The sequence below is a fragment of the Anser cygnoides genome, chromosome 1, assembly GCF_040182565.1.
Source record: "Anser cygnoides isolate HZ-2024a breed goose chromosome 1, Taihu_goose_T2T_genome, whole genome shotgun sequence".
Classification (NCBI taxonomy): Eukaryota; Metazoa; Chordata; class Aves; order Anseriformes; family Anatidae; genus Anser; species Anser cygnoides.
The window spans coordinates 74,784,607-74,799,008 of record NC_089873.1 but is presented as its reverse complement, the minus strand read 5'-3'; the positions used below and the strand labels follow the sequence as shown (position 1 = coordinate 74,799,008).

The 14,402-nt window shown below is 40.2% G+C and overlaps 1 long non-coding RNA gene across 1 annotated transcript in view; it reads right to left on the bottom strand.

Annotated features, from left to right (window-relative positions):
* The window catches only part of LOC106038222 (uncharacterized), a 36,149-nt gene extending 32,754 nt beyond the window's left edge, over window positions 1-3,395 (bottom strand). Inside the window, exon 1 of the long non-coding RNA XR_007157850.2 lies at window positions 2,775-3,395. This is a non-coding gene — a long non-coding RNA (uncharacterized lncRNA). The remainder of the gene's footprint in view (window positions 1-2,774) is intronic.
* Between the last annotated feature and the right edge of the window lie 11,007 nt (window positions 3,396-14,402).

Below are 14,402 nucleotides of genomic sequence, written 5' to 3'. Positions count from 1 at the left end.
CAAACTGCAGCAGTTTAAGGTTTAGCCATTACTAAACTCTGTGCTCCCAACCAGTCTAAACCTAGTCTTGGGAGTGCTCATCTGCAATGTAATTAATTGGAATTAATTGATCTTGGATGGCCCTGTATGTGTTGAGTCAAAAAAGTCAGTTAAAGCTGACAGAACAGCACTGCATCTTCTGCAAGAAACATACCGTAGCCAACACAACAGGTTTTTACGGTGACAAATCTAGGCACAGAGAACACTATAGCAAGCAAAACTGATTTAACAGTAGGAGAGAACAGGCTCAGGTCATCTGTACATAGGCAGGTGAACAGGCTTTTCGTACCCTCCTTCTCTATTCAAGGGCAATGCAAGTTGCTGAACAGTATTCTGGCTCATTACTACAGGAGGAAAACCTGAAGTTTCTCTGCATAGCAGAGAAAAAAATTTGGAAACTGAAAAATGTAATTGGTAGGACAACAGTAAGAAGAAAGCACAAAACTGGTACATGGGACTGGCACACGCCTGGGGGCAGCCCACACTGGGTCAAACCACGCAGTCTGTCCTCCTTGCAACAGAACAGCAGCAGATACAAAGAAAGACTACAAGCCAGGAGGATGGATACTTTTCCGTATGTACTTTCTATCAAGCATTTACAGCTTGAGCTTTTTGTTTAAGAGCCCTGAAAGCACTTTGCTTCATCTAATTTCTCTGAGGCTTGATCAGCAAAAATATTTATATTTTCATATGCATATAACCTGTAAATCACGTATAACATATAAAGTGATTCTGCTCAATGTCAAGTTATACAAGGCAAAGTTAATTCCCAAACCTCCTTGCATAGTCTCCATAGGCTGCTCCTCTCCCACAATAAGCCCCACTTCTATACATATATATATAATTTCTTCTATATATATATAACTCATATCCTCTCACACTTGAGGCCAGTTTCCCAAAGGAACCATTAATTTATCAGCACATATATTTTATCAATACTTTTTTTAGAAATACAAATGCAGTCATATAAATCTTCCTATTACCCTTTGGAGGAAGGAGGGTAAAAAGAAATTGCTCATGTTGGAATGGTCAAATCTTGTTCCTTCATCCTTCTTGATATAAGATCTGGTTTTGTATTACTTACTGATTAATAGTAAATTACATCCCTGTACACGAAAACACAACAGAACAGACTGTTCTGTAACTATTGTTGTGTTCTAACTTAATTCTGAACAAGTTGCACATGTTTAGGCAAACACATGCCTTGCATGGTCATAGTTCACAAAGGAATGCTGAACATAGCACAGACCGTCAACAGGGAGGAGATTCCTTCAGAAGTAATCCCTGCTTACATGCAACCATGAAGCTAAGCGAGATAAACAGCTTTATTTTAATCAGGAAACATTAAAAGTATAGACAGAGTGGACATACTTATTAGACAGATAAATCCCTCTGATGAATCCCAGGGATTAAGAATCACATTACTGAAAAAACAAATAGGTCCTTGCTGCTAACAGTGCAGCATTTGTCCAAAATCTAGTCTCCATTTTCATGCTTACAGGAGATCTACTGCACAAACTTTTGGCACCAAAGAGATTGTGGGAACTATGCTAACATTTTAGTTGTCTAGATGGCAGCTTTCTCAGACTACAGCTGGTCAGAATTGGGCTCCAAGTGATACAAGTATACATATTTTTTTCTGAATATTTTGATTCACTGGAATAGCAACTTGCAGCAAACATCGGATTTGATGCATTTTCTGTGGTATTTTCTTTTTTTAAAGATTGGGAGATTGCAACATGCTGTCATTTTAAGTGGAAAGGTTCCTGTTTTTCCATTTCAAGTGATGTGTTGGGTTTTTGTTTGTTTGAGATATAAGTCTATAACAGAAAATACTAAAGAATCAAACTCTTAAGTTTTCTGCACAAGAGATTTCCATTGACATGGTTCCTCTTTCCACATCTTCCCCATTAATTTTGGTTTCTGACAATTTCAAAGTCCGGGAGGAGCTCTTCCACATAAAGGGGAAAACATTTCTGTGCTGGTTTTAACAATCCTTCAGCAAGACGGGAATTCAGCACCCAGTGGTATAGAATCAGTGGCCTACATAACCCACAGCTGAGCTCCCTATCGCTCATGTTTTAAAACTTTTCCCAATAGCCAGAAGGAAATCTTGCGGTGAAAGCAAACCCCCATGAACTGGAGGCACAGAAGTATCTGTGCAGAGCTCCCTGCGCCTCCCTACCCACCCGGCTGTGAGCAGGCAGGTCACTGCAGGATGCTGCCCTCATATTTACCAGGGTTTCGCTGCTCCTGCAGGCTGAAATTCATACCTCTCCTTTCCAGTCTCTCAGTGTCTGCACCAAGCATGGTTTTTGTTGACCACAGGGTTTTGGACCATGAAAAAGAAATGAAAAACTGAAGCTGGCATTTGGATGGCAGACACAAGAGACACTTGGTGCTGCTCTAAAGGCATGAGACCTTCAAAGTATTTCAGCTTTTTTTAATGGTTTTGTGAGTTTGAACTTCAAAACAAGCGTTCAAACTAGAAGAGAATGAAGATAAACAAGTAGGAATTCTCACCCTGGGCTTATTCTGGTGCACTTACTCTTACCTGCATGCCTCAAACACCTCATACAGGCCATTGCCAGGCCGACTAACAGGGCTGCAGGACCTTCACTCTGACCCATTCTAGCACACCTTTCCCCAAACACTGCAGTTTAAATACGCAAAAATATTTACATCACCATCTAAATAAGGTACCGTAAGGTAGGCTCTATGTAACAAAAGCATACCAGCTCAGCGGCAGGTTAAACAGTCGGAGATTGGCACCGAGGCAGTCGCATGCTGCAGCGGGGCGGGGGATGGCGGCGGACAGGGGAATTTCCTGCGTGGAGGCACTCGAGGCATCCGAGGGAGCCGGCAGGAGCCGGCAGCCCTCATGAGGGCGGCTGACTGGGCGCGGGCGGCGCCTGCAGCCCCCTGCCGTACAAAGGCAGTCCCTGGGGAGCGCGGCCAACAGGGCGGGCAGGGAGGGGTGAGTATCCCTCCCCACTCCAGAGACCGGCTTACCTACCGGCTGCCTCCCAGCCAGCAAACCCAGGCATGGTCACCACCAGGCGGCAAGTGCTCGCTAGAGAGCCTGCGGCGACCCAGACGGAGTGCCTGACCAAAGATGCAGCTGTTCAGGTCTCTGGCGGAAGGGAGTGCCTCAGCCTGTCGCTGCCAGTGGTATGTGACAGAGATACTGCCTGCATGAGGTGCGAGCAGGTGGAGGATCTGATAAGCCTGGTGGCTGAGCTCAAGGAGGAGGTGGAGAGATTAAGGACCATCAGGGAGTGTGAGCAGAAGTTAGACCAGCAGAGTCACTCCCTGCCATGCCTGACAGAAAGGCACCGGGGTTACACACCCCAAATAGTGGTGGACTCCCTGCCCTGTCACTGTCGGGCAGAGGGAGGGGACCTGAGAGAGGAGAGGAATGGAAACAGGTCCCTGCTCGGCGTCTCAGGCGAGCCCCCTCCCTAGCCACCTCACCTACCCAGGTGCCCTTACGCAATAGGTCTGAGGCCCTAGAGCTCGAGGGACAGTGTGGTGAGGATGTGGGGGAAAGTCTAGGGCAAGGAATTCGACTCCATGCCTCAAGACTTCCTCCAACAAGAAGGAAAGAAGGATAATGGTTGTAGGCGACTCCCTTCTGAGGGGAACAGAGGCCCCCATATGTCAGCCGGACCCTACCCATAGGGAATTCTTGCTGCCTACCTGGGGCCTGGGTCAGGGACATTACCAGGAAACTTTGTGACTTGGTTCACCCCTCTGATTATTACCCCTTAGTGATAATTCAGGCTGGCAGCAATGAAATTGCTGAGAGAAGCCTGCAGGCTATCAAAAGGGACTTCAGGGGATTGTGGCAGTTACTGCAGTGAGTGGGTGCGCAGGTGGTGTTTTCCTCTGTCCCTTCTGTGGTGAGGAGGGATAGTAAGCGGACCTGGAAGACCCAGCTGATTAACACATGCCTGAGAGGCTGGTGCTGTCACAGGAAATTTGTTTATTTGATCATGGGGAGGTTTTCTTGGCGCATTGTCCTGATGGCTGCCGATGGGTCCCACGTGTCCCAAAGTTTTGGGCCCCTCAGTACAAGAAGGACATTGAAGCCCTGAAACGTGTCCAGAGAAGGGCTACGAAGCTGATGAAGGGCCTGGAACACAAGTCCTGTGAGGAGTGGCTGAGGGAACTGGGGTTGTTTAGTCTGGAGAAGAGGAGGCTCAGGGGAGACCTTATTGCTCTCTTATAGCTGCTTGAAAGGAAGTTGTGGGGAGCTGGGGGCCAGCCTCTTCTCACAGGTGATAGGTGATAGTGATAGGACTAGAGGGAATGGCCTCAGGTTGTGCCAGGGGAGGTTTAGGCTGGAAATGAGGAAACATTTCTTCTCAGAAAGAGTAATCAGGCATTGGAACAGGTTGCCCAGGGAAGCGGTGGCGTCACTGTCCCTGGGGATGTTCAAGGAAAGGTTGGACCTGGTGCTTAGGGACATGGTTTAGTGGGTGACATTGGTGGTAGGGTGATGGTTGGACCAGATGATCTTGGAGGTCTTTTCCAACCTTTATGATTCTATGATTCATTTGAATCCTGTTTACGGTGTCTAACAGACTGCATACATGGCAGAAATGAAACAAAACAAAACTAAAACAAACAATAAAACAGTCTGAGTACCTTTTCACTGTGTAACGACCAAGAAAGGCTACGAGTACAAACCTGGCAGTGGTGGGATTTTAAAAAGTAGACATTCACTTGCTGCACTAGTAATCTCAAAGGAGCATTAATAAATCACTGTAGGAGAAATCTTTGAACTCAGAGGTCTATGCTTTCTTCGGTTTTCTTTCTTATTCCTGAGGTCCTGATTTAGACAGACATAAAGCAGCCAAAATATGGGCAATTCCCAGATGGCATTAATTTGCCTTGAAGTTGGTGAACCAAGCCAAAGTCTTAAGACTGCAAGCACTGGAAAGCTACCTAATGTCATTTAAAGGTTTGGCATTAAACCAGAGCTTTACAACAGCTTGTTGACAAAACTGGTCTTTATTACTTCATAAATGTTGAAACTAACAAAAAAAAAATCCCTCCAACTTATCTTCCTTACAGGAGTAGGAATGCAATAATATTAATATATATAAATATAAAATATAATAATATATATTAAATATATATATATATGATTGTATTAACAGTAAACATTTTCCCTGTTGATCTGAGAAGAGAGAAGGTTATCATCTGAAGCTGTTCATCATACTACTCCCAGCAGCTGCAGTATGTTATGTCTCCAGAGCAAAGTCTCCACACATGTGATTCCCCTCCTTCTTAAAAGCAGTGTGATCTCTGAGTACCAAAGTGGAGCATGGATAGATAACCAAGTCTCCCAAAGAACAAATTAATTCTGCTGTGCTCAGAGGGGCATCCTAGCCTCAGAAAGAATGGAGGGAGAATAAATGTAAGAAACCCAGCGCTGTGGTCAGGATCACACTTTGAGGATCAGAGACCGATGACCCGAGGTGGGAACTTGAGATGAAGCTACTAGGAGCTCTTTCCTTGGCATCAGCTTTGCACAGACTCATCCTATGGCACTTTTTACGCCAGTGCACATACCTGGATAAAGTCCACTTACCTCAACAGTACTCAAAGTGCTCTAACAATTTGAATATATTGTAAAATCATAACCAGGTAATAACTAACTCCTATTACATTTTCTCTTCTTGTCAAACTAGTCTTCTTTTTCAAGGAAAAAGGACTTTTTAAACACCATTTTACTTACCACTATATGAGCAATTTTTAATAGAACAATATGCTGTTTGCCTTATCCTTCTACTGCAGAAGACAACCATAGATATTGTGCATGGAAAAGAAAAAAAAAATATCTGTTATCTATCAGCAACTTAGGGCTAATAGGGGACTTTTTTTTTCCTTCAAGTTGTAATTTCATTAAGTGCTGATTAATAAATTGCATTGTAATAAATTTGATATCCCTCTGCAAACTTACATGTAAACTCTGTTCCAGTTTATTTGTGGAACAAATATTTTCCTACCATAAAAAATATCAGACCAATCGTTAAAAAAAAAAAAGTTTTGTGAAACCATTAAACAGTACATTAAGAAAAAATATTACAATGATGGAAAAATGCATTATTTCCAACAGCAGCACAACATAGCTTGTGGCACTATACAAAGTGGCAATAAAAGACTATCAGTATTGGCCAAATGCTTCTAGCTTGTAATCTTAGCTCTGTAAACAGACCAGAGGCTGATCCAAAGTCAGCTCAAGAGAAATCTTAACTTTAACAAATAAAGTCCTTGTTCAAAACACATAGCTCTAGGTAATATTTTATGGTCCATGAAATGTCGTATCACCACTCATCTCAGTGACTCAAGGATTTTTCTGCATTTATATAATACAAACTGTGATGTGTTCAGGAAATGTTTAAGTAGGTTTTAAAATAATTATAATCATTCATCTCATTTAAAATCTTAATTGGTTAGTATCAAATTATATTTCCTCTTTCAGTTTGCAAAATTAATATTAACTACAGATTAAGCATATTATCCAGGATTATATTTCCTGTGCAACAGTAATAAGACTTATTCTCAGTTCTGTTTTGGTAAAGTCATCTCATAATTAAGTTTCTCTGTAAGGTACAGCAGCAGCAGAATATAGCCTGAAGAAGCCCATTTTCTATCACCTGCATCATAAAAAGAGCTTATTTATCCAGAATGTTCAAAGATAGAACTCCTAAATCCCTGAGCTTGTGTGATGAATGAATGTTTCTCCTTTTGTGTACAGAAGACATCTTCCAAAACTTTGTCTCTCACCTCAGAAATCCAAAAGGCTGTTACTTTTTAAAAGGTGTTTAAGAACCGGGGTTTTTTGGTCATAACTATTTTTCTCTGATTGTGGCACAAAGCTGTTAACCATTTCAGGGTGTGTGCTCCTGTTTTCAGTTATAAATTTTGGTCTCAAAAGAAGCTGTGGACTTTCTCTTCAGACCTAGAGTTTCAAAGAATATGCAGCAGTTCGCATTTACAACAATACCTTACTGACAATGCAAGGCATGATCATAGAATCATTAAGGTTGGAAAAGACCTCCAAGATCATCTGGTCCAACCATCACCCTACCACCAACATCACCCACTAAAGCATGTCCCTAAGCACCAGGTCCAACCTTTCCTTGAACACCCCCAGGGACAGTGATGCCACCACTTCCCTGGGCAACCTGTTCCAATGCCTGATTACTCTTCCTGAGAAGAAGTGTCTCCTAATTTCTAAACTAAACCTCCCCCTGGCACAACCTGAGGCCATTCCCTCTAGTCCTATCACTAGTTACCTGTGAGAAGAGGCTGACCCCCAGTTCCCCACACCTTCCTTTCAGGTAGTTGTTGAGAGCAATGATAACACAGTTATGCTACTCATCCCTACAGTGTGCAGACAATTTATCATCCAAAGCACAGTGTGTGCAGCTTGCAATCTGTGATACTACGTGTTGCTGATTCTGCCATATTAAAAAAAAAATAATCAAAGTTTGATCATAGGTTTGAACATGTATTTCTGCAACAACAGGTCATTTCAAATGTAAGCTATTACAATTTTTGAGTAGGAATTGATAAGGAGTATAGTTACGGAGCAGAACGAGGGATTCATTCCCCACACTTGTTTCCCTAGAACTAATGTGAGGGAAGACTGAAACTACAAACTACAGGATAAGATCAGCTGTAAAAGTAAAATTTAAAATACACTGCTGTTTGCCTTTCTTTCTTTTTACACTTAACACATACCTGAAATCCTACCAAGAGTAAGGAAAAATACGAAGTGGTTTCAGAAAACTCAGCTCCTTAGTCTGACAGGGACTAGTTAAGGGGGGTTCAGCAGTACAGAAATACAATACCTATTCCTTCCAATGCTTTAGCTACTTAGAGATGAAATACCACATACCTAAAATGACCATGGAGATAGAATAGGAAGTAAGCCTTTATTATTGAGGAAGTTTTTCAAAGCTTATGTTTTTCTCCAGGAAACAGAGCTACATGTAAAGGGACTAAGGTAATCTGAACACCTCTAAAGAATGAAAAATAAAGTGTAGTGGTGAGGGACAAGACAAAAATGCAATGACTCTCAGGATTCCAAGCAACACCAGCAGTCATCTCACCAGCATCACCAGATCCTGTATTTTATGCAGAAATTCTCTCACCTTTCCATTTCTATTGCAGTCAGTTGGAGGTTTGCCTTTCACATGCAGTGAGGCTGCTGTTTCAATCCTGCCCCATTTTTTCTCTTTCTGTTAAAATTCACTCAATACTCACAGGATGGCACAGTGTCACAGCTCTAATAGATGGGAAATGGCCTTGAAAATCTGTATTTGTGTGCTGAAAATGGGTATCAGCAGATACTTTGTATTATAGAATGTAAATGAATGACATCAACACAAACCAGAATTTCTTTCTTGTTCTGCTTTAACAGGCTTCAGCCAAAGTCACCTTAAGATTCACTTGCTGAAGTATGTGCTATAGACAACTTCTGGTTCAATGTCAGGACCTTCATTTTCATTCTGCTGGCTTATCATAAATCTGGCATACTCAAGTCATGGAAGCAGCCTTCAAAAAGGGCTATATTACAACAGTCTGTATGAAGTGGAGTGTCTGTGTTACTTTCAGAGCATGCAGAGTTGGGCTCTATCTCATCTCTTACCCTGAGCACCCATAAGCTTCCTAATATTCACAAGTTGTGAGTTCTGCAAACAAGCCAAAACACTGTCAGCAGATACACACTCCAAACTGATATCTACCAAAATAAAGTATTTTCTAGCAGTAGTGCATTTATTAGTATTAGAGGTCTACACAGAAACTTAAAAAGAATGACTACCTTATCTTTACCTTGTGGTCAGGGTGGTAGCCCTATCTTCCTTGTCTCTTCTGTAGGCCACCATCTGAAAAAAAAAAAACCTTCCCTTTATTATACTCAGCAGAGTGTCCCACAACATTTTTGTTTCCATCCTTTCAGGTGGAAATAACATGGTTTGGGATTTCAAGGTAGTTTCTCCACTGATATTATTACTGGAAGCTATGTTAACTATATTTTTTAAAAAAAAATCAATTTCAAATCTATTCTACAGGCAAACTCTGAGGAAAGTAATGAAATTATTTGTGTCACTTGTTCGTTCTATATCTTTTCAGGCCGTTTCAGAAGATGAAAGCCTCAAATACGTCTTTCACTGTCAAACATCACCACTGAATTTTATATGATTTTTGGTGGCAAAAATGTTCAGTAGAGATTGTGGACTGCAAATATGAGAAGTTGCTATAGGTCACAATTTCCAAAAAATGCTGGAGGTAGGGCCAACTTTAGAGGATTTAATTTTCTAGGAAAACAAAACAAAACAAAACAAAACAAAACACCACTCCGCAGGCATCCCTTTTAAAGTTTTGCTCTTTTCAGCTATTCCAACTTGAGCACTCAGAAAATGCATGACTCCAGAACAAAGAGTTTTCAAAAGCCAGTGGGATTTTGATTTATGGAATCTATCCAACCTAGGTAACAGATTACTAAGGCAGCTAGAGGGAGCAGCATCATTCTCTTTTTTTTTTTTTTTGACATTTTTCTGGAGAAACTAAAAAAAAAAAAAAAAGACATTTCATTCTTGTTTTCATTTCATGCTTTTAAGTTATGAAAAGCAGAGACTACATAGAGGCTTTGCCATTACCAGTAACAACCTTCCAACCTCCAGCACAGAATATCAATCACAGCTGCCTGCATATTAATCCGTATTATATGTTGCATGCCCCACTGTTACCTCAGGCAACACACAATCTGGAAATTTTCTGGAGATGATCGTAGGAAAGAGATTCAGCCCAATGCTTGGCAGGAGTTTAACTGTCCCTGTTCCTAGCAATCTCATGTAAGCTTAGAAATCTGCAGCCAGTCAGCACAGCAAGCATTTTTCCGTGTTTTATGAAGTGACTTAAGGTGTAAATTTTCCTATCAGGAAGGATTGGATGTACCCATTCAAGTAGAGTTGTTGTTCCTTTGATTTTTGCACCATGACTTTTAACAGGCTGCCCATTGTCAGCAATAAATATGAAAGCCACTCTCATTAGAAGGATAAGTATTTTTTTCCAAACTTTCCGTGTTAGTTTGCATGAACGCTTTATGGGTTTGCTAAAATGCAGTTTTGAGATCAGATTTGCAAAATTACTTAGGACGCCATTAGAGTTTTAAGTTACAGAAGTACTTGAAACACTTAATTTACATAAAAAAGATGAAACGCCTAATCTGTTTAGATATTTCCTAAATCTCCCCGGATATCTTTCTGCTTCTTTAGGAAACTAAGTGAACCAATGTCGTTCCTTCTTTCCAAAATAGGTCCTAGCAGCAAGGCATCGGCAGCTAGCACCACCAAATTGTCTTGATTTCTCTCCTGACTCTCCAGCACACAGTTTGTTCATTTCATCTTACAGGAAGTTGAATGACAGAGACCAAATAACTCTTCCAAGTCACACACTGAAGCAGTGTTGGAGCTCAGTATGAACCTGGCCCTCAAGTGCACGCGATGCCAGAGGCAGCCACATGGAGTTTTCCCCGACATTTTTTGATAAGGAGTGAATCCAATAGAAAAATCCAGTTAAAATCGAAAATCATTCATGTGCAATATCCTTCTTCATTTCTAAGGTGCTGTAATTACAAGTAGAACTGAATTCATTCGCTGGTTGAACATTAATTATAGTTTTACTCTACTGCAGTTCAGAAAAAAATATCAAGCTTCATTACAGTGAAAATGGATACCAAGTAGTGCGATTGCAACTCATTTTTTCTTTATTACCCTTCCAGCTGCTTTTTAAAGGAGATTGGTTTACTACAAATGGGAAGTTTCTCTATTCTTACACTTGACGGAGGGGTTGCTTGCTATATCATATATTCTTTCTTTCAAGGTTTAAGACCACTTTCCACTGAATGCAAGTTCCCAGAAATAAAAACAACCTCCTCCCCAGCATCTGCATGGAACATGCCAACAAAATTCAGGATCAGAGAAATGACAGAAAATGAACTTCATACCTCTTTTTTCCTAAGTAAGCTGGGCTTTACATCTGGATAGCATCGCTAATGACATACTGCCATTACAATATTCCCAATAAAGTACTGTTATAGCTGAAGATTTCTTAGAGATCAAAGTAGATGACATTTTTTCGAAGTACAAACTGGTTGTGCATAAGGAAGTTGCTGCTGTCCTTGCCCTGAGCTGGCTTTGTACTAGGTTAGAATACCCTAAACGTCACACAACTTTGTTTTCCATTTTGAGAAGACCCATGAAACTGACAGATACCAGAAAGAGAGTGGGTTTTTAATACCGAAATTAAGACTACATAATCTGTCACGTGGATCCCAAATGGAGACAACCCAAAAAGGTGCCAGTGGCTTCACAAGATACCTTGGTGGGTTTAATTGTGGACGTTTTAAAACCCTCAGAAAAGCATGTTAAAACAAAGCAAAATAAAAGCCATTTGTATTATAAGAAATTTATACATGAAGTAAGCATTGACAATTCAAAACCAAGGAAATATCAGTGCTGTGTTCTCTTAGTACTTTGGCACCTGGGGAGTTAATTCAAAGCTATGTGCTGTAAACAATTTTTTCATTCATTTATAACATGGGGCTGTAAAATGTTTTCTGGATCAAACTGCAGCATAGAAGCAAACAGTGAAAGCAGCATGTATTACTGGAAACAACAACAAAATGGACTTCGCTGTAAAATTCTCTTACTATTTCTAATGTAATAGCTTTCTGGTACAATGGATAGCATTAAGAAATTATTCCATTGTAGTTAAACAGCAAAGAAACAAAATTAGATTTTCTGGGTACATTTCGTTTATTTAAGGCATTCAGTTTATGCACAAACATAAACAGCCCGATATAGAGATGATTTGTTGTCACTGAGGATGATGCTTTGGCCTTGTTCTTTACGCTCCACTCAAAGGATTTGAGTTGCATCCTCTTTGTATTTTTAAGGGCCACCACAATGTGCTCTTCTCTTTCTTTTCAAAGGATTCTCAACAGAGCAGGAAATCCTCCAAATACACAGGAAAATCTCAAAAAAACCCTCCACTTTAGTTGGGATATTTGTTGCCATTATCCCTATCAAACACTGATTCAAACACTAAAAATTGTCTTTTCCTTGTTTAAGAAAGTCACTCAATAGGCTTCTGCAATCTTACTTCATTCTTCAGTTTGGAGGGAGGTTTTGAGGTGTTTTGTATACTTTTAAACCTCTTCTTGATTCTGCAATCAGATTTTTCCCTGTGTCTTTGATGGAGAGACAACAGACAGCTGTTATCACCTCTTGAAACACACTTGTGGCCTGCTCTTTAAAGGAACCTATGCTAAATTGCATTCAAACATAAGTCAAAACCAGGCGATGAGCAACCCCGATGAAAATGCATTTGAACCACGTGACCAGATGATGAAATAAGCTGGTTGTTGACCAGTTCTGCAAAGATTTCCAAACTTTATACGGTGAACAGAAACTTTCTTTAACAAACTGGCACAAACATATTTTCTATGTGAAAGAGTGTACTTGAGTTCAGCAGCCTTATCTGCTGCCCGGCATCACATCCTACTCCAGAACCAAAGGACTAAGAAGAAAGCAAATAGCCACCTTGGAACATGTCTTGTGGGGAAATCTACAATCTGAGCAGTTCTTTGCCACCATGTTCATTGTTCCAAAACAAAAGCCCAAATATCTGAGAGGGAAGCAGATTCAGCTGTTTGAGATATTCCAAATTCAATTGCATTTTGAAAAAGGAATAGAAAGGGGATATATGACCACATTCTGTGCTGAACGTGCCTGAAAGCCAAGGACTCTTCAGCCATTTTTATTCACAAAGATGAATTATTTGCTCAGGTGGTAAAAGAATTTTGGTATGGCAGATGACACAGAGGCATATTTTTCCATTTTATTTTGAACAGGACTGTTCATTTTATTTTGAACAGACTGAAAAATAGCTTGTGGTTCAAAAAAATGGCAATAAATTAACTCTTGATCAGAGAGACTGGAAACAGCCCCCAAAATGATTAAATTAAGCTTTTCCTTTCCCAAGAAATGAAAAAAAAAAAAAGAAAAAGAAAAAAGAAAGCTGCTTTGGCTCAGACAAAAAGATTATTATAGACAAATTTCCTGTAGTTTCCCTAGAATAACTAAAGAAAGTAAGGGTAAAGAAAGTAATGATAGTAAGGGTTTAGATTAAGTATTTTAAAATTCTTTGCAAATTTGGACTGCAGCACCTATGACCATGCTTGCCAGCACTACTTTCTGAGTTCTGATGAGGCTGAATTCTGCACAGAGGTTCCCAGAACAGGACTGTTACACCTTGGGAGAAGAACTGCTGCTGACCAATTTTCTGAGGTCTCGTAAGCATGTTTCGGTGCTTGTTATCATTATTTTAGCAGATATGGTAAAGCCTCTGTATGAGCAAGTATATGCTATTGTCTTACTGAAATGCTTTAGTAATCCAGGAAGAGTGACACTATGCATCTTAGGCAACCAAAGCTTTTCAGTGGGTAACTATAGAGGTCATGTGCAAATTGTTCTTAACATGAAATAAGGATAATGTTTGTATGTAGTAATAAGTTGCATTATGAACATCTCCAGGTGGGCAGGTGGAAATTGCTCAAACAGAGCTAGAACAGCGTTCCACACATTCACTTCAAGAAAACATGAGGTACTAAGGGCAGGAATGCTTTGGAGGACTTTTCTAAGAATGCCGAAAATACTGCTAGCAATATGTCAGGCTGTAAAAGATGACAGAGAAAACATCAAGATGAGAAAAGTACTGAAATGGAAGGTATTTTACCCTGTGTACACACAAGTGTAGACAGAACAAGAGACTTGCCTTTCCTCAATGGGTATTTGGCAAGTTAAAAAAAAAAAAGTAAAAAAAGTTGATTACAACTCTAAGTATTAAGGGTATAATGAGCACAATATTATTAGATTATATTGTTTACAGCTTTATTAGTCCTACTTGTGTCACCATTTATCTCACTTTCTTATCACACAAGGCAATTTTTTTGATTGTTTGTTTGCACTAATATACAGGGCAGCACAAAGTATAAAATCTAATGCCTATTTATATTACTTTATCTACTCCAACATAACTTCAATTCACAGTAGTTATTTCTGTGCCGTATTTCAACACACTGGCTAGCAATTTGCTATCCCACAGATGTTCTGCAAGTTTGGCTTACACTGGAATGAAGCAGTAGCCTTTCTTGAAAAACAACAGAAACTCTCACCTTAATGTAACCCATAACCTGGGAAAAGAAGTGTACAATATTTGGAAAGCCATCATCAAATCCAAATGATGGATTGGATAATGATTGAATGTTGGTTGTTATT